Source organism: Argiope bruennichi, chromosome 5, assembly GCF_947563725.1.
Source record: "Argiope bruennichi chromosome 5, qqArgBrue1.1, whole genome shotgun sequence".
In the NCBI taxonomy this organism is placed as follows: domain Eukaryota; kingdom Metazoa; phylum Arthropoda; class Arachnida; order Araneae; family Araneidae; genus Argiope; species Argiope bruennichi.
Genome location: NC_079155.1, coordinates 30,729,058 through 30,754,421, shown reverse-complemented (window position 1 = coordinate 30,754,421; position 25,364 = coordinate 30,729,058). Strand labels below are relative to the sequence as shown.

The following is a 25,364-nucleotide window of genomic DNA, read 5'->3' as shown; positions in this document are numbered from 1 at the left end:
GTATATTTATGTATTGTAGTAGACTTAATATGCAATATAAGAATTTAGATTCGTATTTTTCCATTCATTTCCGATTAAATAAATAAAGAACTCTGATTTTTTTAAAATTCAAACCTCTAACCTTGAACAAGAAAAAAAAAAGCAAATAAGACAGCTAAAGTAATAAATCTTTTAATGAAATTAGAAGTGACACTTTTTTCTGTTTAAATTCTTAGAGTGTAAAGAATATTTCATGAAACATAAATAATAGAATTGAAATAATGTATTAAATTTCCAATTTTCAACAGTACAATTGTTGACCCAAATAATACAAAAATTATTCTTTACCATTAATATTCTGATTGATATGACATTATTAATATTCTGATTGTCTAATTAAATATATGTCTATCGCTAATGGCTTTGAAATTAGATGCTGGGCCACGATTAGAACTCATATCCTATCTATTTTTACCCCTTTTCTCTTGTATAATAATTTAGCTATTATATTTAAGCTGGTTGTAATTTGTGTTAAAAGTATTCTTAATTTTTTATTTAGATAAAATTATTTTTATTTTCATTTATAAATAGATGAATTTAAAATATTTCAGCATTTAATACGATGAAGGAATGTTTAATAATAAATATTTGTGGGATTCTCAGTATAGAATGTTAAAAATGATTTTTTTCTTAACATTTTGGTAGATGAACAGAATTGATCTTTAAATGATTAACTCGTTCGTAATTATTTTAACAAACCTCATCTTCTATATTATATATATTTATATTATAAGTATTATTTAGCTATTATATTTAAGTTGGTTGTAATTTATGTTCAGAGTATTCTTAATTTTCTATTTAGATAAATTAATTTTTAATTTCATAGATAAATAAAAGCTGAAGTTTGTTAAAATATTTACAAACAAATATTAGATCAATTCGTTCATTCACCAAAAACGATCAGAACAACTCAATTTTTAACGTTCAATAAAAACAAAAAAATTCAATAAATATTTATTATTAAATATTCCTTCATTGCCTCAAATGCTAAAATAGTTAAGATTCATCTAAAAATATCTTGACAGCCTATCTTTTTAGCTGTATTAAAAAATAAAATGTTCACATTTAACTGCCATCTTATTTTATTAGAAAAAGAAGTACGCAAGATCACGCTATAAACCGAATGATACGTCAGACGCTTTTCGTTCTGTTTACAATTTGAAATTGAAAGCAGCTGAAAAAGAGAAACCACTCAAACGTGGCAAGTATTACGACGGCTACACGTGTCGGACGATTGCAGGAATAACCTTGAAATGGCATTCTGTTTCTTTTTTTATAGGCTCTTTTCACAGCGGGACTTGTTTACATTATTTTTCGAAGATTGCTTTCGATGGAAAAAAAAATTAGAAAATTCATAGCATGAACGTAGATAGAACCATAAATACTCTATGCACTGGAGAAGAATTATGTTTTTTCTTTTCTTTTTTTGACGAAGAAAAATTGGAATGGGATAAAAAAGGACTGTGATTTGTTGTTTCATTGTATATATTTGATGCAGATATTTCTGTAAGTTTTTGTTTTGTTTTAAAAATAATTGATGGGACTTTTTTTATATATGATTTCTCTATTTTGAAAACCCAGAACGCTAATAATAGTTGATGTTTCGTCATCATTCAACTGTAATGAAGTCAGAACAACCAATTTTAATAGAATCATTTTCCATGATACACGTGAAATGTGCCACTCTAGTTTAAATTTGCATCTAATTGTTCAGCTTTTAGAAGAAGAAAAATGTGACGTCATTGCGTTTAGATATTAGATGAATATGCGCTGTTACATTAGTCTTTTTTTCATGACTTGACGTGAAATGGCCCTATTCAGTAAATTTTCATAAAATAGCTTCCTAGGTAAATATCACAATAGCAATATCTTCCTTTTTTTACTTCCCCCTCCATCCCGAAACTTTATGCTAATTGTGCTAATATTAGGAATTGCAATTAAAGCTAAATAATAATTTGTAAAATATTTTTAACTAATATTAATTCTTGCCGTTTTCGGTGAGAGGTTGAAAAAAACCTTCTAATGTCAGTAATTTTAATATGATTACTAGACTTATTTAATTTTTGGTATGCTAAAGTAATAATTACTACAAACAAGAAAGATTTAAAAAAAAATATTAAAGAAAAATAATATTATTGGTTGAATTTAATTTTGATACATGAACAAAATTAAATTTACTGAATTTTTGCATCTAATGAAGTTTATGATGTAGGCCCATATATTTAATTAAATCTAGCGGAAGTGGTCTGTCCAAAACTTTTTCGTACAGTCTCAAAAAAATATCGGGATAATAGGCAAAAATATCGGGATAATTGTTAGTTATTATATCGGCAGCATCTTTCATCACATCATAGTTTTTATTGTTCGCAATTGCTTCTTATGCTATTTTAACGTAAAGTAGAGAATTTATTTAAGTAATTTATCCCTAGCTCTTCTTATTTATTTTTTATAGCAATACCAAATAACTCGCTCAAAATATAATTGCTTCTTAGTTGAATTTACAATCTATTTAAAATACGATTTTTTAGCGCTATAATCCATTTCGATATCATGTTGTTTCTTTTCTCCTTCATACTTTAAATTAAATTAAAAGTGTAGAAAATCATTTTTATCAAATAATGTTCAAATACACGGAACTGGAAAGAATACAAAATGTAACGGTTTGACAATTCAATAATATGAAAGTAATTTTGACTGGAATAATGATATTCGAAAAGACTTGATTTTTAAACAATTAAACACTTTCACAAGAAATTGTTCATGAGTCCTTTTTTTTTTTTTGAAAAATTAGATAAAAGTGTCAATATCGCTTGTAATCTCTTGATTTACGAATTTACTTAAACTCCCTAATAGATGGCACACATTATATTTGGGCATTTATTATTATTTTAATTTCTATAATGATATAAGGGCATTTGAGATACTGAAGCAGCATTTTCAAGCGATTTTTGCATGCTAAATATTTTAATATTTTCACTTGTTAGCAAATTTAAAATTCGAGAATTTGATGCACAAATCAGATTAATCATTGTAGGCGAAAAGAGAATTTTGTAATCTCAAGCTTCCGAAGAACATTCCAATAGTATCACCACATCAACTTGTCTCAACCAAACTTTGTCGATAAAACTCTAGTAGAAATTTCTCACCTTCTTTCCTTTTTTTAATCTATACTTATCTATAGATTGATACAAAATATAAATATTTTTTTTATTTATCTATTTTTTTATTATTCATATTTTTTTAATATATGTCGATAAAACTCTTTTTTTAAATCTAATTTTAAATTACTAAGCACACTTAAAAATGTTTTATGTACAATCACTTGCTAAGTAATTTCATTATCATATTATTACTCCATCCAAATGAAATTCCTGGAGATGAAGAAATTCGAATTCAAGCACTCCGCGAGCTTTCTTACAAATTCACAGTTTAGATGATTCATGGATACAGGGTGTCTCAAAACCCTTGACCGCGGCTTTTATTCCTGAAATATTGATCATAGACATATACTGTAAATTACAAAGTTGTGTAAAAAAAGGTGTAAAATGTTATGAAATCGATTAAAATTTTCAGAAGATTAAACTTAAAAAAATACAAAATTTAAATTTTTATACGGACCCGTACAAAAAAAATTCCTAGTGAGCAAAATGTGTCCCATCAATTAATAAGGCCATGTACAAAATTTCAGCAATTTATCACAAAAAGTCTCAAAGATATGTTAAAACAAAGTTGGTGACAACATTTGCATTTTAATCACAAATTAAAATGCAAATGTTTACAGCTTCAGTGCAGATGACGCGACGCAGGAATGTATCATAAGGAAATAAAATGTGCTTCATATCTTTAGTTTTAAATACATATTTTAAAATCTATGCTTCCTGAAAAATACTTTAACATTTTATATCATGAATTACAGAATATAACTTAAAAATAGCGCAATCAATGAAATTGTAAAAAAAAAACTTGTGTAATCTTTTTTTTAAGTAATCTTTCCTTTAAGTAATCTTCCCTTTAAGTAATCTTTCCTATAAGTTTGTAATCTTTCCTTTATTTCTACAAATTTTTAATACTTTTGAACCAATAAATAGCAAAATTATCATTTATTTATTCAATCATTACTTTTTTTGTTAATTTGTGTACGACCCCTAAAACACGAATATCCGACATGATTTTTCTTCTTTGCGAACTCATATCCAGGCATCGAAAAGTGATTTAAGTCAGCATTTATGTAGTTTCGTATCTCTGAGACTTTTTGTGATAAATTGCTGAAATTTTGTACATGACCTGATTAGACAATTTTACACATTGGGAATTTTTTTGTACGGGGTCCGTATAAAAATTTAAATTTTGTATTTTTTTATGTTTAATCCCCTGAAAAGTTTTATTGATTTCATAACATTTTACACCTTTTTTAAGCAACTTTGTAATCTACAGTATATGTCTATGATCAGTATTTTAGGGATAAAAACAGTGGTCAAGGTTTTTGAGACACCCTGTATAACAGCTATATATTTTCTTTGCTCAGTAATTTGTCTAACGCTTACGAAATGTTTGTCCAATGTCTGAGACACAGTTCGTATATGCAATCGATATAGAATCTTAGAAGTTTCGAGAATAATTAATTGCATTTGATGATAAAGCGAGAAGAACAAAAATATTTATTTAAGATTTCCTGATCGCATTCTAGACTTTATTCCGCTTCTGATAGCATCTATTAGTTGCAAAATACAGTGGAATCTCTCTAAAGGATTCGTTTCTGAATTTTATTCGTAAATCGAAACATTCCTTAAACGAAACAGTTTTTGCAAAAATTTTTTTTTTTAATCTATAAAACTTTTTGAAAAGAACGTATGTTGTTAGTCAATGGAAAAATTCAATATTCCAACGACGAAAATTCCGTTTTTAAGAAGTAAGTTGCAATGCTTAAAAATTTAGGAACCCTCACCATAGAAGGTTTTTGGACATCATAAAGAATTGATGATTTTATTGGAATTCAAGGCTTCTTGTTTTTAAAGCAGGCCTCATTTTGTAAGAAATAAAAAAAAATTTCCATCTTTAAATGTTAACCTGCAAATTTCATTAAAATGAGCCATTTTTTTTAGTCAATCTAATCGAAAAGAAATCCTTTGAATGAATTTATTTCATCGCAAAATGACAACTGGTTCACTGTATTAATCCACACGAACAGTCTTTTCTGTAATGGAGATTTTATATGTGCCTCGAAATTATTCGCGATATACTAATAAGGGATCTTGGAACTAATCTCAATTGGAAGTAGTCATTGAGGTGGTATTACAGGAAACCCTAGAAAATCAAGGAAATCATTTAGAATCCTTGAACCTTTCTTACGAGACAAAATTACTCAAATTAATCTTTTGGGAATACGCTTTCAAAGCCGATTTTTTTCAATTTTCCAAGAGCAAGAACTATATGCATACGCTTTGATGATAGCAGAGGCTATTTTATGAGATCGACCAGTTTGAAATTCGAAAATTGGCTTATAATTTTACTTAACCCAATCAAATCAAAACTTATTTCAACAAATAGATGAAAGTAACCTTAAAAATTGGTTGACATTATTTCTTAAACCCTATTTGTCCATATCACAAAGAAAACTCGAATCGTGCAGCAGATTTTAACACTGGAAATATTGAAAAAATGAACAGGCAATTTTTGAAAAATACAAATTTTTCGAAACTGAAATTCTTTTTATGATCAATTTTGGAAAGTGCATCGAAAGACACTTTTAAAATATAGACGAAAATAGAATAACAACAATGCAAAAGACTGCGAAAGTATTGGAGCAAAAAAGGTACGAAACAGGTATCTTAGTATACAAGAAAATTGCTCCAAGAACCTAAGCTTTGAGATTTTAGTGACCATGTAATTGGAGTTAAGTTTCGAATACAGTGATTCGAACCTGGATCCACAGATCATTTTAATAATGCTTCTATGTAAAATCTTCAAGAGAACATCTTTTATAATCAAGTCGCGCCGATTCACACTGGAACAATCTTGTACAGATCACTACAGAGTGTTGTAGTTCGCTAGATTGCTGTGTTATTTTGTTAAGCGATGTGACTTTTAATTCAAGAATTAAATATATAATTTAATGTTTTAATATATTTCTGATCTGAATTTTCCATAGTCATTTCAGGTTAATTAACCTATCACATCTATTAAATTTATAAAGGGGTTGAGTTTTGACTCCAGATTAGAAGATACCATTAAAGGATGTTAAAGAATGATGACGTACTTAGTTGCTCAGTTTGCTTTGGTGAGGCTCAAAATTCGCTGCGATTATGGAATTTTAACTTGGATCTGAATTTTAATTCGAATGTTCGTTATTTTAAGAATTTATTCATTCACTATTGCGAATTTTAGATCAAATCATGTTAATATTTACAAGTTTGTTTTATTGTTTTAAGAGACAACAGTGAATTTGCTCTTTATACACAAAAATTTAGCCCAAAAACACATGTACAATATTTATTCACTTGATACTTAAAATTATATAAATAAAAAGAATGTATTGTGTAAATAAATATATTATATGGTAACTAAATTTGTTTCACTTCTGTGGTAAGAACAAATATTCTGCTTCTTAATAGAATGGCATCGAGCTTTTACATTGTTGCAAGCTGGGGCAGGTGTTTATTTTGTTCCTATCACCAACCGTGTTTTGATTTAACACAGGAAAGAAAGATCTAATTAACTTTTAAAGTGGGAAACCTTTCGAGGAATATGCCGGTTTTTTTCCCTTATATTATTGGTTTGTTTTACAGTTCAATACGAAATTCACAACTATAAAAAGCCCTTAAAAGGCTTGCGTTCTAGTACTTCGAAAGAAATTGTAATCTATTCCAAAAGAATAAATCGATGATAGAAAATAGTTCATTTGTGTTTGGTTTATTCAGTTGAATTAAAATCTATCCAGTGTATCTATCCATGGCATAAAAAATATATCTCGCTAGATAATTGACATGAGTGTGAGGGATTAGAGAAGTTCCTCTAATTAGATGTTGAGATCTTCAATGCTAAGATTTTTGCAAGAACATTTTATTTTATAAAAAAAGTAACATTTTTAAGGAAGAAAGATTTTTAAGGAAAGTAGTAGCAATTTCCTGGAACTGAGAAAAACATTATGTTCCTGCCGACCAGTTGGCATAGTGGGTAGGATAGTCGCTAGAGTTTAAATTGCAAAATAGGTAATGGCAAATCTAATGAATCGCTTTGCATTATAGGTAGTGGCTAGTCGTAATAATATATAATAATGCTCTTAAAATTTTGTTAAAATTAAATTTGAATCTTTTTTTTTAACTCGGAGCACTTTTTAAGAACTACTTTACAGTTCATTCTTTATACATACATTTGAATTAATTATTCATTCAGGTCTTATTATATTTTTGTGTGTTTGAGAATATATATGTTCCATTTTGGAAAATGTCAAAATTACTTTTAAAAGAGAAAAATGTAATGATAAATTAATTCGAAACATTTGAATTGTAAATAGCTTTAAGCACGTTAAACAAACTTTCTTTTTTCCTTTTTTTTTTAAAGATCATTAACCCAAATTTTTGACTATCTCAGTGGACTAGATATCAGATATTCAGTAGTTGAAAAATTATCACATTGCATTGTAGTAGTTAGGGATTGTAATATCGGACCAAAATTTCAATACCGGTATTCGGTATTTTTTAGATCTTAATACCGGGATATCGGTTTTAATACCGGTAGTAGAAATTTTAGAAAACGAAAGAAAACACAAGTGTTTCTTTGTTTTATTTGCCAATTTTATTAGAGAGTGTAAATATCACAAAAAATAATCTGTAACTTATAAATTATAACAGTATATAAAGAATCACAAAAATTAAGGAACATCTTATTTATTTAAATCATAAAAAAATGTAAATATCACTATTCATTCTGTGGTACTATTACAAATTTTTGAAATGTGATCTTAAAAAACATAAGCATCAATTGTACTGTCATTAAGCCTGGAACGTAATTTTGTGCAAAAATTACCAGCTATCGAAAACGCTGTTTCGGCATCTAAGCTAGTTGGTGGTACTGTTAGCAATGCGCGAGATACTTTTTCGAAGTATTTACCTCTAAATTCCTCATCTTCAAATAAATCGAATTTTTGACTATCTCAATATTTCGATTGTGTATGGATATAACTGATTTCTGTATTATATTTTGGTTTATTGAATTTTTTTATTTATCGCTAATTCTAATTTTTGTTCAAGAGTTTTTGTTCCTTTTCACTGTTGACATTAGTGTCATCATAATCTTCGATAACTGTACCGAATTCTTCTGAATGAGGATAGGTTTGTGGGTAAAAAATTTTTAGAAAGCTTATTATAAACTTGATCAGATTTGAATTGGTTAGTCTCTTTTCTTCATTTTCATTTTCACTTTTAAAATCATTATTATTATGTAAATACAGTGAGACATTTTCTATTTCGGCATGCCTTTTTTCTGTGCAATTTTTCAATGTAATATATAATTCTTCAGATAGTGATGTGTGCTGTTCTTTCAATAACTGCAACATGAAATTTATTGTTGCATTAGCGGTTAATAAATTAGGATCTCTGAAACATAATGCCTCAATGGCCAAGTCAATTCACTATCTGAAAAATTAATTTGCAGTTTAAATCGATTATTGCTTTTTAGATTGAATTTCACAGTTTCAAAAATAGCTCCATCATTAGGAGTGAACTGTTACAACGTGTTTTAGAATCTAATATTAACATATATTTTGTTTTATTTTCATTTAATATATATTTTTGTAGTATGGCATTTTTTGAAGGAGGACGTTTAAATAACAATTTTTCGAACTTTATAAATTATAGGAAGCAATTCTTGATGGGTTAATATTTCATCCTTATTAGCAATATCTTCTTCAACAATTACATTGCCATTATCTTCATTGTCAATATCACTCTCACTCTTTACAAAGTTGGAATCCAAAGTTTCTATATCACAGTATTTGGATTATTCTGCTCTTTATTTTTTAATACAATACATTTATTATTCCTTATTGAATTCCATGAGCAGAGCACAATTGCTGATTTGCACCAATCAACTTTCCAACTTTTTTCATAACTGTTGATCCATCAGTCGTTATGGATACAATATCTTCTTTCAGGGATAATCCATGTTTCGCTCATTTAGATTTAAGCACTTCCACACATCATTGGCGATCCCTAAACATATACTGGAGACAATTTAAAAAATTTCTAGTAAATTCCGAAAAAACCGTATTTAAACTTGCGAATACCGGTATTACAAAATTGTACGAATGACTCAAAATACCGGTGTTCGATATCGCGGTGTTGCAATCCCTAGCTGGAGTGGATGCAATCTGAGCCTTGAATGGAAACTTGGTCCGATGTTGGAGTGTATGCAGTCTTGGGTCTTTAGCAGGAGGCAGGTCCAACCCGGGAGGACCTTCCAGAGGAGGAGCAAGACTTCTAAAATGTGATTTTTTTTTCTCCGGAAATGCATCTTGCCTTGGTGTCTGAGGTGTGCAGGGGTTGCGTTATTATGTTTGTCACTGCAATGTTGTGGACCTCTAATCTGAAATATTGTAGTAGATAATTTTTTCCCAACTTGATTATATTCCTTTTATTTTAAAATTTTACATTTAATTATATAGCAAGTGCACACGTACAGAAAATTATATTATTGCAAGCCGCGAATATAAATCCAGGAATTGAAACAATGAAAATCAGTATTGTAAAATACATTAAAAACTTATTAAAATAAGAAGAAAAGATCGTATAGAAATGTAGTTGATATCACTAAAAAACTTATTTGAAAAAATTGTATTTTTAAATGGTATTTGTGCAATAATATGTCATGGGATTATTAAGAAAAAAATAAAGATTTCAATTCATTTTTAATTAAAAATCTAATTAGTGAGTACCTACAACCCAATCAAAACTAGGTGCCAGATGCGATAGCATGTAGCTCTACAGCGCAGAAACTCTATAGTATAGAAAGTTTCGAATGACTTTTTTCATTATGTTTTTCGCTGGACACGATTTATAGGTAGTATACCAGTTCATAAAAACTAACATGCTTAAAAATTGGAACATTATGCTCGACTAAATTCGTTTAATCATAGCTAAACCTGATCCTTACATGAAATGAAAAAAAAATGTATTAATTCGTATCTTTTTCAGTAACTGTATTGATTTAAATATTGTGTTAGTTTTGTGATTATCCTTTTCCCAGAATTGGTAAACACTTGCCCCTTTCTAAAGTTGCTCGTCCTATTTAATCTAACTTACATATCCCCAGCTGCACCTCAGAAATTGAGATGCGTTTCTGGCATAACGTTTATTTTTCAATGCCCAATGGATACAGAATGGTTTGGAGTTAGCTACCCCCTACCAACGAGGGTACGTGCTTCTTACGCCAGGGGTTGTACGTGGTTGGTAGTACTCCATCACAGTTCTCGCCATTATTATTTATTTAAATTCATTTATGTATCAACATAACATGCTTGCTATCCTTTTCAATTTAGCTAGTAATTTTTAAAAAAATATTTTCTAAAAAAAATAAACGCTTTGAATTTATTATTTTTTTTAAGTAAAAGTTTCTACTTTATACATTTTAGGAATTCTTTCATTTATGTAATCCCTAATATTGTCATGTCTTTTATTTTGTCAATTCATTTATTACCATAAAATTATAACCTGCAGGTTTGTTTAATAATTAATATATATTAAGTTACTTTTTCATTAAAAACAGGAAGTGAATTTTCGAATTTGTGAAATTTTTAGATCAACAGATATTCAGTTATATTTACAATTCACTTAATTTTCTCTTAAACATATTTCATACAATCATTTAAAAAAAACCTGTTCAGTTCATCTTTATTCCGCCTAATATTTATTTTATAAGCGAAAATGTGATTCATTTAACTCTTGTAATTTTAAACTGCAATGCATTATGGGTAAACAATTGCATTTTAATAAAAAAAAATATTTCTTGTTTAATTAAATCGCTAGCATTTCAAAACGAATTAATCTTAAAATTCAGGCTGATACCAATGAAACACACGACTGAGATTATCACTCCAAAGTTAAAACCGTTACAATCCCGATATAAATTATTAATCAATCAAAATTTCATAAAAATTTTCTTATCAATTTTTTTTATTTTATTGCCACTCTTTGAAAAATCAAATGCCACACAAAAATAAAATTTTCAGTCTGTAAGGAATATTTGATTCCATTATCTGCTCTCCAATCACTATCGTCTGAACCCAAGTTCGAAGTCTATGACATTAGCAACAGCCACACCTCCAGCTGAAAACACGAGACTGGTGGTTGCTTTTACGTCCGTATTTCGCGCCGAATCCGGGCGAGGCGGGAACAAAAACGTTCTTGTTCGGGCGCAAGATCCGACCTGTCGCCCCCCTGACCTGCTTGGGCCGTCCAATGGTTGTTGGCGCTACAAGTGCTCTGGACGCATGCCATCCCAAATAAAAATGAATCTAGGTCATCGCGATTTGTTTTGGGAGCTTTCTGGCACGATGCCAAGCCTGCAGCACTGAGCCCGTAATAGAACGCTCCTGAATTTGAATGGCGGAATTATGGTTTTGTTGTTTTTAAAATGTGAAATTAGTATCGCATCGAATCGTAACTGGCGGTTTCGATCTTATCTAACTTCTCTCTTGAAGGAAGAGATATAGGCGATAAAATTCAAATGTAAAATATTCTTTATCTGTTTGGAGATAGATTTCGAATTGGGCTAAAAGAAAAATGTGAAGAGAGAGAGAGGGGGGGGGGAAGAGTATGCGAATAAAAGATTGCAGTTAGATCGTTATTTATATCTTAAATTTATCACTGTTGGGTGTGTTCATGTGTGGACTTGAATATAATTTAATTGATCATGATTTTGAACTTTAACCAGGAACTCTCTAGATGTTAAGAAGGGGGGGGGGACAAAATGGCAAGTTTATAGAGCTCAAATGTTTGGCCATGTTATGTCGAAATTGAAAGGGGGGGGGAAATGGGCTATATTTAATTATAAAGTTCTATTGATTGAGCTAGCAAGGACTCATACCACTAAACAAGACACTCATAAATACAGTAAGAATAAAGCATTCATCCAGGTTTTCCCTGCATGGGTGTTGTTATGTTCTAAAAGAGGTTGCCAGGGGATAAGCACTTTCGTCCTTAACAATGTAAACAAGATCACCCCCACCCCAATATTAAGCAGGCAAAGTATACAAAATTTAAGTTTTATGTAAACCGCAAACCTTTCCTAAAAACTGAAGTTTTTTTAGGAAAGGAAATTTATTTCATTAAATTTCTGATTGAAGTCTTATTTATTTTCATTAGAAAACCAGCGGAAGTGGTCATCCCAAAATTTTTTCGCATACTCTAATAAATTTGTCATGCCAAAGAACGCCTCACTTGTAATTGGCTTATAATAATTACGAAATATTTTTTGGCGTGAATTTAGTATTTTTACTAAATTTATTGCGCCAAGGCGAGTTTTCAGGGAATTAATCCCTGACATGCGGTTAATAGTATCCAAAACTCAAATTTGCGTTTTAGACACATTTTGCTAAACAGATTGAAACAAAAATTTCACTCCAAACTGAACTTGCAGTCACAAAATCCTATACCAAATTTGATATATTTAAGTTGTATTTTTGAGTTATCGCGTTTACATTTTTCTGAAAGTACAGACTGACTGACGGCCAACCCCTTGTTGGACTTGGCTCATAATCCGACAGGTGTCTACGCTATCGATGTTAAATCTGTATACCGAATTTTATCTATCTAGCCTTCTTCGTTTTGTAATTATCGTGTTAAATTATATTAGAATACCGGACAGATAGATTTCATCTGAATAGATTTTACTTAAAATTGTATAGAAATCTGCAAATTTGGTGTAAAGACCGTATACCATATTTCTGCCGTCCAGCTTAAAGTGTTTTTGCGTTATCTTCAGACAGACGGACATATTCCAAAAAAATTTTTCCCCTTCTTTTTCGAATTTAGAGTGGTTTGAAATGTGGATATTCGTTGAAATCTCGATAGCGAATTTTTTAACTATTACTATATTCTCTCTATGCTACGTATATGACAAATGTAAAAATAATTACTCGTTCTCATATGTTTATCTCAAACAGAGAAAAAGTTCATAAGTCAATTTTTGAATGTTTTCAAAACATAGCTGGCTGTTTAAAATGCAGACATCCCATTTCAATGAGTTTTGTCTTCAATTTAAACAGCATTACATCCGATAATTTAAAATGCAGACATCCCATTTCAATGAGTTTGGTCTTCAATTTAAACAGCATCACATCCGATAATTTAAAATGCAGACATCCCATTTCAATGAGTTTGGTCTTCAATTAAAACAGCATCACATCCGATAATTTAAAATGCAGACATCCCATTTCAATGAGTTTGGTCTTCAATTAAAACAGCATTACATCCGATAATTTAAAATGCAGACATCCCATTTCAATGAGTTTGGTCTTCAATTTAAACAGCATTACATCCGATAATTTAAAATGCAGACATCCCATTTCAATGAGTTTGGTCTTCAATTTAAACAGCATTACATCCGATAATTTAAAATGCAGACATCCCATTTCAATGAGTTTTGTCTTCAATTTAAACAGCATTACATCCGATAATTTAAAATGCAGACATCCCATTTCAATGAGTTTGGTCTTCAATTTAAACAGCATTACATCCGATAATTTAAAATGCAGACATCCCATTTCAATGAGTTTTGTCTTCAATTTAAACAGCATTACATCCGATAATTTAAATTGCAGACATCCCATTTCAATGAGTTTGGTCTTCAATTTAAACAGCATCACATCCGATAATTTCAATTTGCATGTGTTTAGGTATTGTTGCTATATCTACGGAGAAAATCAAAAAGAAATTTCCATTCAAAGATTTAAAATTTTGTTTCAAATTCACATTTCAAGCTTAAAACTTGTTTCTGCATATTTTAGTAAATATGCAATTTTTTCTCAGTTTGTTTTTTATTACAGAAAGCGCGTTAAATCGTCATTTTTTAGCTGCTTTTTACAGTTTTTAAAAATAATTTTCTCAAATATTACTTAGTTTGCTGGGTTGTAAAGAGGACGGAATATTCAGTAGGTAAAGTAGGCAAATGTGTCGGGACCCAACAATTTCTTTTGAGGGGGGAGGGGGGAGGTTTTGATACTTTCTTTGCGATATTTTCAAGGTAACTTTTTTTTTCCCGTTTTACTATTACGTACCCGAAGTATACAAACTGTAATCATCAAACAATGTAAATTCGAAATTTTGAAGAATTTCCATGTTATAGACCTCTTTGAGTCGGTAAAATACATTTTTGAAACAATTTCTGTTTTTGAACATGGTAATTCAAAAAAAAATTTGAGGTACGCAGATGAAATTCGGCGCATGGTCTTTTCTCCAAATTTGTAAATTTTTGTCAAATTTTAATCGAAATCCATTCTGATGAAATCTGTCTAAAAGTTAGTTGTCTGAATATAAGTTAATAAGACTTAAAAGAAAAAAAAAGAAGCGAATAGGACTACATAGCCAAAATTTTCTTCACGAATTCAACATCTTAAAGTGTAGATTTTCATCAAATTTTGAACCAATCCATCAAGATATTGACCTATGTCGATTTTTTCTTGTGCATACATATAAGCGCGATTATTTTAAACTTAACAATTTAGATACATGAAATTTGGTTCACAGTTTTAACATCTAATGTGTTGATATTTATCATATTTTGAAAACCATCTGTCAAAAAATCGACTGTCTGTCGGTCTGTACTTTCACAAGCATGTAAATGCGATAAATCAAAAACGCAATCATTTAAATATATAAAATTTGGTATATGATCTTGTGATTTTAAATGTAGTTTCTTGTCAAATTTCAATTTCTGTTGGTCGGAAAAAAAGGGGTATAATGTATGCATTCGATTTACTGGTATATTTATATATTTAAAGCGTCCCAGTGATAATCGACAAAAAAATCATCACATTTCGCATGCTATTAGGTTGTTTTGTCATTATTTTGTGTCAAAAATACACAAGTACATTTATTAAAGAATGTGCGAGAAAATTTCGGGAAGACTAATCTGGTTAATGTTTCGTGTAACACACACATATAAAATGAAATAAGTATAACCATAGGAAGAATTTTTTTTCTATTTCTTTTATCTAACTAAGGTGACAATATTCTACTAGTTGGAATTGAGTATATTTCAAAAGCTAATGTTTTAATTTAACTGTTTTACTCAAATTTTCAGCGCCAAATGATTTTTCTTTGTACAGAACGAGAATATTTTCTCATTCTTTAGCATAAACCTAAAGCCAAGCCTGAATTCGGGGTGTCTAATCATTTCAAAATAGTTTATATCAGACATTCCTTTTTTTTTCCTTCATAAAATGCTAGTAAATGAAAAAAAAAAACTTTATAAGCGTTCATATGAAGTTTATATGAAACAAGTCAAAATGAAAGTCTCTCCTTTTTATTCCATTCATTTTCCCAAAGTCAATAAAATGAAAAGAAAAAAAAACTAAGCAAAAATGTATTTTTAGCATTAGTTAACATAAATCATTAATTGCTGATTAAATTTAAAATGTATCGAAATGTAAAACTAAATTGATTATTTTATTAAAAAAGAAGTCACATAATATGCCTTCGCTAAGTCAACAAAATCTGCATAATTCTACACAAATCCGCCACTGCAAAATAGTATGGATAAATGTCTTTTAAAAAAAAGAACTTAAAGAAAGAAAAAAAGAAAAAAGAAAAGAATTTTTGAATGTCATTTTTAAATATCTACTAAGATTTCTTCTTTTACGTTTTTGCCCACGGAAAGGTTTCTATTGTTTAACAGAAAATTATGCTCATTTCGTACTATTGATATATTAAATAATCCTTGATTATTTTCCTTGAAAAAAGCTATAATAATCCTTGAAAAAATCTATTTAACTCAAGGATTATTCAACAGCGAGTAATCTGACTTTTTTTTAAAATTTCGTTTGGATAAACTGCTTCTGACTTCTTTTTTTTTTTGTAGTAAAAGGGGCGATTTAGTATTTTTTTATGTTGCTTACATAACAGAGAAAAATAAAATCTGAATGAGAATTCTGAAATTTAAAGTAAACCTTAAGATATGTATACAATTTTTCAAAAAGCAAAATCGAAGTTTAAAAAAAAATTGTTTTTCTTACATTTCCTCACAATTTAAATAAAAATTTAAATGAAGTCATTAATTAATAATGGAATATCAAAGCATATTTTTAAGTGCAGTGAGAATATGGATGCACTAAAAGGCAAAAAATCATTTGTTGAATAGACGGTGCTTTAAATTTAACTTTTTTTAGAGATTTTGGAATAATTTATTGTACGAAAGAAGCTGATATACCCAGCGTTGCCCCTGATAAAAATATTTTCATGTATATTATTTTTAACATAAAAATTGCTTTTGTATAAATAATTGTAGCACACTAAATACTTTTATCGTCTGAAACACTTTTTATTTAAAATGATAATATCAATGGAACCAGACGATTTTTCAAAATCGATGTTAGCTAATTTTCTTCGTAAATTATTAATATTTGTATAGAAAAACTTCAAATTTTGTACAAGTGCTAAAATTTAAGAAAGATTTTAATGAACACTTTGTCACAAGTAATTAAATAGTTACTTAATTAAAAATTTCCGACTCAACCACTCATGATACTTTGGCAAGTTCCCTAATAACATAAAGCCGCTGCTTCCCTCGAGCATTTGCTTCATTTGTTAACAAAAGCTTTCTGTATTTTCCTTTAAGCATCATTAAATCGCTATTCCAAATTTCTTACTACTCAAACTCTTTTCGCTTCTTAATTATATTATTTATTTATTACATAGTAGATCTTCATAGATCAAGGAAATCTCAGCATCAATAATTTTTTAATTAGAAATCTTTTCGAACAAATAAAAAAACTTTGCTAAAATATTTAAAAAAATAAAAATAAAACAGAAACATAAAAAAAAATAATAAAAGTATAATAATTCAAAGTTTTTCCGTTGCTTAGAAGCGTAATATCTATAAGTTTCCTTGATTCAAAATCGTCTGCATCTAACCCAATATTTATTAAGTTTTGAAAAATTAATAAATAGTAAAGAAAAAGAATTGTATGAGATTGAAATTGGTATTATTGAAAAAAGTAAACGTCGAATTTTAAGATGGTGTAAAAATATTTTCTTATGGTATAATTTGTTCCGAAATTATTGCAGAAAAGCAGAGAAATTTGAAGTAATTTCTAATTAATTGGATATTTAATTAATCTTTGAAAAATCGGTTATATTTTTGCTTTTGTCTTAGATAAGAAGCATGCAAAATTGGTTGAATTTGGCTCAATTGTTTAGGAGAAGATATGCAACATACAAATACACATTCTTAGCTACAATGATTTTTATTTATATTAAAATAAAATTAATATAAGTTATACATTAATTAATTATTTGTAATAATTTAAATAGCATTTTCAAATGTTATGTTAAAAATTAAATCTGATTTGAGTCTCTAATTCACAATACGATAAAAGTTTAGGCTATTACGTTTATCTTTCTTTTAAATTTATTTTTAATTATGATAAGATAATTTACGCATAAGATTGTATTCAGTCTCATTGCAATGAGCTTGTGTTATAAATCATATAGCTAAATTTATGAAAAGTGTTAATATGCCAGCTTTTAAATGTTTTTTAAAAAAGCTTATTAAAATTAACTATACTGAAATAAATTGGTGTCATTATAAAGCTTATTTTTTGAATTTTCAAGTGATGTAAAATTGATGTTTATTATATACCTTGAGGTTATTAAGGGGAAAAATAAAAATTTCAAATAATTATTAATTAGAAAGTTAGTTCAATTTTAGGAAAATCCTTTTTTTTTCGTGAGCGCTTTACAACCCAAGAAAAGACTATGTTCAGAAAATTCATCACCATCCGTCAAATTGATATAAAATAGATGTGATAGCTAGTTATTTCATAAAATAACTGGCTATCATTTATCGGTTATTTCACAGAACATCTTTCTGTTATTTTCTCATATGCGAAGTATAGAGAAAATATTGTTATCGTCAAAAAAGAAAATATATATAAGTAAATTGAAATTTTGACGAATCTTTACACTGGATATATCCCTGACTTCAAGAAATGCATTTTTGGCATTAAGTACGTTTGTCTGTGAACAAAATAACTCAAAAACTCTTTCAGCTACACGAATGAAATTTGGTATACGAAATTTAGAACAAATTTGTAGAATTCGATTGCATTTTGTAAGAAATTCAGTCATAGGAGGACTGTCTGCCAGGCTGTTCGAATACCAGCGAACTCGAATATACAAAATATAAATAACTAGATAAACAAAATTTGGTATAGAAGCTTATCATTAATATTAAGATTCATATTAAATTTTGAACCAATTTGTCAAAGTTTTGTCTTTCTGTACTTTTGCAATCTATACTTATATAATGTTCAATGTGTGTGTGTGTGTGTGTGCGTGTGTGTGTTGGGGCTCTACAGGCCAGATGGTTCGACCTACAGCTACCACATTTGGCACATGCATACCTTGGAGGTCGGGAATGTGCACCTGGGGTCCCTTTTTTGAATTTTAATTATTAATTAAAAACTACTTTTCCGCCAAAAAATCTTTATTTTCTACACCTCCAAATCAGTAAGGCTTCAGTTTTTTTCCTCACGCTAATGAGGCTAGGCTTAACATTTTTCGGCCGATTATTTCACACAATTCTGTTTATTTTCATAATGTTTGATGCCTTTAAAATTAAACATCGTTAATGAATCGATCTTTCAGATTCATTCTGAAGTACTTTTGAATTAAAATAAAACAGAATAAAGGAAATTAAAAATTTCTAATCTTCGTAGCGTTACCCCATCTGGCGTAGAAAATTCACGCATGCACATTGTGTTCTGATTGTTGACAACTTTATTTTCAACGGATACGGTCTTGGTTTTAAAGGCTTAACATGTTTCCGACCGATTATTTTATTACGACTCTGTTTATTTTCTTAGAGTTTGATGCATTTAAAACAAAACATTGGTAATTAATTGATCTGTTCACGATGAATCTGAGAAAATTTAGTAGAAAACTTCTTGAGATATTGCATAAATTATGAAAGATATTCTTTAGTGCCCATAAGGTTTAAATACTCAGCGACTCTGTTTTCAGTATTCATATTTTAAACAAAAAATGCATCGTTTCAGTAAAAAATATTATTATATTAATTGCAGAGTAATCCTTCCCACTTTAATTTAAAGCATAAATTCTACTGGAGCTAACAGAAAATGAGAGAGATACATATTACGTTATGGCTGAAGGCATTTATAATATTATGAATGAATTATATGACTATCAAAATTTGAAGCTTTAAAATATTTTGATGAAGAAGCTATTAAAATAGGAGTTACATAAAATATTTAATTATTAAAATTTTAACGAGCATTAAGATTGGCGTACCGGCTAGTCGCCAAAGGCGGCTAGTAATTCATAAACGTAACAATTTAATTCAATGAAATTCGATAACTTCTTTCCTAATTGTAATTCCGTGTCAAATTTTGTTTACAATCGGTTGCCAAAAATGACCTCAAATACATTTGTTCTATAAAAATACATTTGTATTAAAAAAAAAAAATGCTACTCATACTAAGATCTATAATACCAAAGATCAATGTTATGCAAGGCATTCGCGTTCTAACACAAGGCAAAAAAATTATTTTTACCTTGTTACTTTAATTTTTTTTTATAGGTAAAACAAATTTTTACCAACTATTCGCTATTACTGGCAAAATTTTATTTAAATTTATGCGGGGCAAAGAGATAAAACCTTCATTGGAGAGTATGCGAGACAGTTTTAAGAAGACCAACCTCGCTGATTTCATGAAAATATCTAACCATGCTCCCTGAAGTAAAGGATTTCACACTTAAACAGCATGATGGGAAGAAAATGTATTAAACATATGCCTGCATACCAAGCAGAAATTAACCAATCAAAGTAAAGCGTGACAAATCGAAATAGATTATGACATCACACGTCGGAGAAAACATTACAGGATACTAAAATGATTTATGGATTGTGATATTTCTAAATAAACAATAAATTACGGATTACATATATTAGCTCTAGTACCAAAGGTCAAATCTGCATAGAATTTTAAAGGATTTTTATCTCATGCATGTTGCAATTTATCGATAATATGTTAGCTTATAAACGTTATCATGCTGCGAATTAATGTAGTATATTCATTAATTCGGTGTTTCCAACATCATTTATAAAGAAAAATATAAAAATCCTTATAAATACAAAGATGCAAACGATATAAAATAAGTGTTGCAAAATTTTTAAAATATAGATATGCAATGAATGAATATCTGGCATCAATAAATTACTTTAATGATATTTAATAATCTATCATCTTTTAAAAAATGTATTCATTTTTGTTGAATGAGTTTTCTTGGAAAGTTCTAGCAAACGATAAGGAAATTGTTCCATTCAATTAAAGCTATTATATGACGATGAATATCTTGACAAATTTAGCTATTCAACTTAGAAAGGAAAATAAATGTAGTGATCAAATGAAACTACTATCCAACGTATAATTTTTTAAAATGAAATGTGATCACTGAAAAGATATAATTTTGTTAAGTATAGTTTTTCCTTTTGGTGTAATGAATTAAAATTTTTTCCAAGTACGCATTTTTGATTAAAGTGTTTATTTTAAAGTGAAAAAGATAGAAAATTGTATTTTGATTTCACGATTTTAAATTTTTTATAGATTAATCCAATCACAGATTTTTTCTAGATTTCTCGTAATATTTTATTTGACATTCTTTTCATGGAAAAATGAATTAAGAATTCAGATAAAATTTTATTTTGCATTATCAAGGAATAGATTTTGAATCGTTGAGTGTAATAATATGAATTAATTTCTTTCACAACAAGTTCAAATATCTTTTTTCCGTGTAAGCAAGAATTGTGTTAAAGATAAACGTTATTTCACCGAATTATTTTGTTGACTCACTGATTTACAAACCATGGACATGATAAATTTAAACATGATTAAAAAGAGGAAAACTATTAACCCTTTCTAGGGCCGTGGGAAGTATACTTCCCACCAAATTTATCAATATTTGTATGAAGTTTTGTAGGTTGGCATAAGTTCTGACAAATTCTTTTAGAAAGACAGAAATTTAGATGCTTCAGTTCTTTATCTCAATCAAAATGATGTGTCTTGATTTGTTACTTAATTATTAATTAACCAAATTAATTAAGTAATCAAATTAAATTTATCTAATAAGCTAAATGAATCTCTTTTCTTATTCTAATTTCAAGCATAAAATATTTTAACATAATATGCTAGAAAAAAAAATGGTCCTTTAAAGGGTTAACATATTCAGTGCTAAGAAGTACATGAACAAGAAGCTGCTTTCAGTGCTCTAATTAAAACACACACACAAATGAAACAAAGCAATAGAACTTCAAATATTTGTTAATGACCTAGAATTATAGTTGAAATTTTAGTATCTGACTTTTTCTGTATACTTCCTTATAAAAGTAGAATGTAATTTTAAGCTAATTCTCAAAAACGCGGGGAAAGATTTCAGAATTATATAAAAAAAAATTCGTATATTCAAATTTGCACAATCTAAAAACTTCGCCTTCTTTGAAATTTATTTCGCATAAATATTCGATAGAAAATCGTAAGGAATAAGATTTTTATTTAACTTCGAGTTAATAGTTTAAGTTCTTATAACATTACATGTTAGAAATAGAGCTAGTATTATAAAAAATTGCGCTTTATCAATTGTTCCCTTATTGTTAAAAAGTAGAGTTCCTCTATCATTTTAATTTTGGGTGTGTGCCAGAGCAGGTGTCATCCTCGTCATCTGACCGCGGTTCAAAATTACTAGGTCCGTCCCAAAATAGCCCTAGTGTGTTTGTTGCTTTAAAACGGGACGTTAATATAACTAAAATTAAACTAAACACACAAAAAGATGCCTTGCCAAATACGAAATAAAAAAAGTACTGAAATAAAATATTTGCATTAGCTTCTAACTGGCCTCGAAATTAGAATAAATCGCAGCTTTCAACTCATTAGCGTTAAACATATAAATAGAATGCCAAGGTTACGATTGCATACTAATTTTAATTTATGCTTAGCTTTATTAGACATAGATGAGTCAATTTATGCGTTAAAAAAAATTCCCGTTTCTCTTGACGTCTAAACAGAAATGGAGATTTATACTTCCAGAAATGACGCGAACCAAATAGGCAGAGGATATTTTTTCACGAGCTATGTTATTATTTTTATGTTATATGTCCTTAGGAATTAAAAGCAATTAATTTTACTATCAACTTACACTTTTATAAAATAGAATTCCAACTATGCATAGTAATGGATAAAAAATATTACACCTTTTCTTTCAGTTCATTTCAGAGCCCCGAAACTATCACTTTTAGACGATTTTATTCGTCAGAGGGGTAATCCGCTGTGAGTAAGAAAAGCACTTTTCAAGAATTCTTTATTAAGCTGAATTATTACTTATGTTATTATTATTTGAATTATTATGAAGATATTATTTATTTATTATTTTTTATAATTTATTTTTACTTCAACTGTTCTTTGTCAATATTAATATTCATTTTCCTATTTGTTCCAATTCGTAACTTGGGTAATATTTCTATACATTGCTTGACAAAAACTAAACTTCTTCCATTGGATCAATTGATGAAATCGAAGTCGATTAGCGCATGCGCAAAAGTGCGGAGAATTTTCTTATCTATACTTATAATAAAGCTCAATGTGTGTGTGTGTGTGTGTGTTGGCGCTCTACAGGCCAGACCGTTTGACATACAGCTACCAAATTTGGTACATGTATACCTTGGAGGTTGGGAATGTGCACCTGGGGTTTCTTTTTTCGAATTTTTAATTAGAATTTTAATTATTAATTAAAAACTAACTTTCCCGCCAAAAAAATCTTTCATTTTCCCCACCGCCAACTTTTCCGCCAAAAAAATCTTCCATTATATCCAGCGCCAAACGAGAAAGGCTTCAGTTTTTTTTTTCTCCCTACAGTAATGAGGCTAGGGTTAACATTTTTCGGCGGATTATTTCAATCGGTTCTGTTTATTTTCTTAATGTTTGATGCATTTAAAATTGAACATTGTTAATGAATCAATCTTTCAGATTCATTCTGAAGTACTTTTGAATTAAAATAAAACAGAATAAAGGAAATTAAAAATTTCTAATCCGCATAGCGTTACCCCAACTGGCGTAGAAAAAATCACGTATTTGCGTTACGTAACCGGCGAAGAAAATTCACGCATGCGCATTCTGTTCTGATGGTTGCCATGACAACGTTATCAATGGATGATTTAAATTATTTTTGGGTTAGTTCCATGCTTTTGTAAGTAAATTGTATTTATGTTAGTTATACATTTTTTGTATATGCTTATAGTTTTAAGTACATCGTTTTTTAAGTAGTTTTTTTAAAACCTGTTTTCAACCGTTTATTTTAAACGATTCGTTTTATTTTCTTAGTGTTTGATGCATTTAAATTTAAACATTGTTAATGAATCGATCTGCTCATAATGAATCTAAGAAAATTTTGTTGACCAACTCTTGAGATATTGCATAAATTTAAAAAGATATTCTTTAGTGCCCATAAAGTTTAAACGCTGAGTGACTCTATTTTCAGTAATCAGATTATAAAAAAATGCTTTGTTTCAGTAAAAAATATTATTATATCAATTGAAGATAAATTCTTTCCACTTTAATTTAAAGCATAAATTCTACGGGTGCTAACAGAAAATGAGAGAGATACATATTACGTTATGACTGAAGGCCTTTGTAATATTATGAATGAATTATATGATAATGAAAATTTGAAGTTTTAAAATATTTTGATGAAGAAGCTATTAAAGTAGAAATTGCATAAAATATTTAATTATTAAAATTTTAACGAACATTAAGATTGGCGAACCGGCTGGTCGCCAAAGGCGGCTAGTTTGAAAATAAACTACAGATACGTTTTAATTTATTTTACTAATTTGCTACAAAATTGGAACGTTTTAAAAATATAATTAATAATTTATTCTGTATGTGCACATTTTCATTTAGGCAAAACGTTCTTGCTTAATGTGTATTACCCGTTTCAAGAGGCCAATCGTAGAAAAGAGACAGGCGTGGCTTTCTGAAACAAACAACATAGAATAATTTTGAAAAAAAAGAAAGAAAGAAAGAATGAAATTCATCAACCAGAAATAGAAACGACATCAAAATAAAAACAGGCTTTCCCAAACATCTACGAAGAATACTTTATTCTTTTCTTGAGAAGAATACGCCCGGTAAACATTCAATCAGCAGAATTTTAGGACTTTATTCACTTATAATTTTTCGCTGTGTTGTTTGCATTAAAAAAATTGCTTTGGTAAGTGTTTTTTTTATCAATTATTTAAAGTTCAATTTTTGATAAAAATTGTTTGATCTATTTATGTCCACGTGACAAACGTCAAATATTTAGCGCCAATTTAATTTTAGAAGCCGCTGTGTAATTTTTTTTAGGGAAAATAATATGCCATATCGCAGCATAATGCCAGTATATTATGTTTCTCAAGGGACTATTACGCCATACGAATGAATTTCATTTCTTACAGAAAGAACATTGGAATAAGTTAAGGAATATATAGAAAACACTTTTCTAAAAAGCACACTTTTATCACTACACAAATTTTTTTTTAATTTGCATTTTTAATATTATAGCTTTTAACTTATTTCATAATTAGTGTGAAATCTTATGAGTTTGTTATTCAGTGAAAAGTTAATTATAAGACTGCACAGTAAATTTTATTATTACACATTTTCCCCTTAAATTTAAAAAAATAAATATAACTCTGTGACCCTCCGTTTATCTTCTGGAGGACTATTGCGCAGTGACTACACATTTTGCTCGCTAGAGTGCGTCTTAGAACAAACAATTGTTATTAAGATTAATCGATTTAATTGTGATGTTTTAATTTAAATCAACACGGAATTAAATTTGTTGGTTTTTTATTAATTTTTGTATTTAATTAAAAATCAAAAGCACAAATAAAAAAAAGAAGAGTTTTAAGACAAATAAACAGAATCCTGAAGACAAATTATTTATATGGAATCTCACTTAGTGAACATAATTGGTTCTCGAATCTTACTCGCAATGCAAAATAATTTTTCCCATAGGAATCCATAAGACAATGCGTTTCATTGAGAGAAAAAAAAAAGC

The 25,364-nt window shown here is 28.8% G+C and overlaps 1 protein-coding gene across 1 annotated transcript in view; it reads left to right on the top strand.

Annotated features, from left to right (window-relative positions):
* Window positions 1-1,436: 1,436 nt before the first annotated feature.
* Window positions 1,437-25,364, top strand: part of LOC129968972 (squamous cell carcinoma antigen recognized by T-cells 3-like) — a 108,919-nt gene continuing 84,991 nt past the window's right edge. Inside the window, exon 1 of the mRNA XM_056083357.1 lies at window positions 1,437-1,545. The gene's annotated coding sequence lies outside the window, so the exon portion shown is untranslated. The remainder of the gene's footprint in view (window positions 1,546-25,364) is intronic.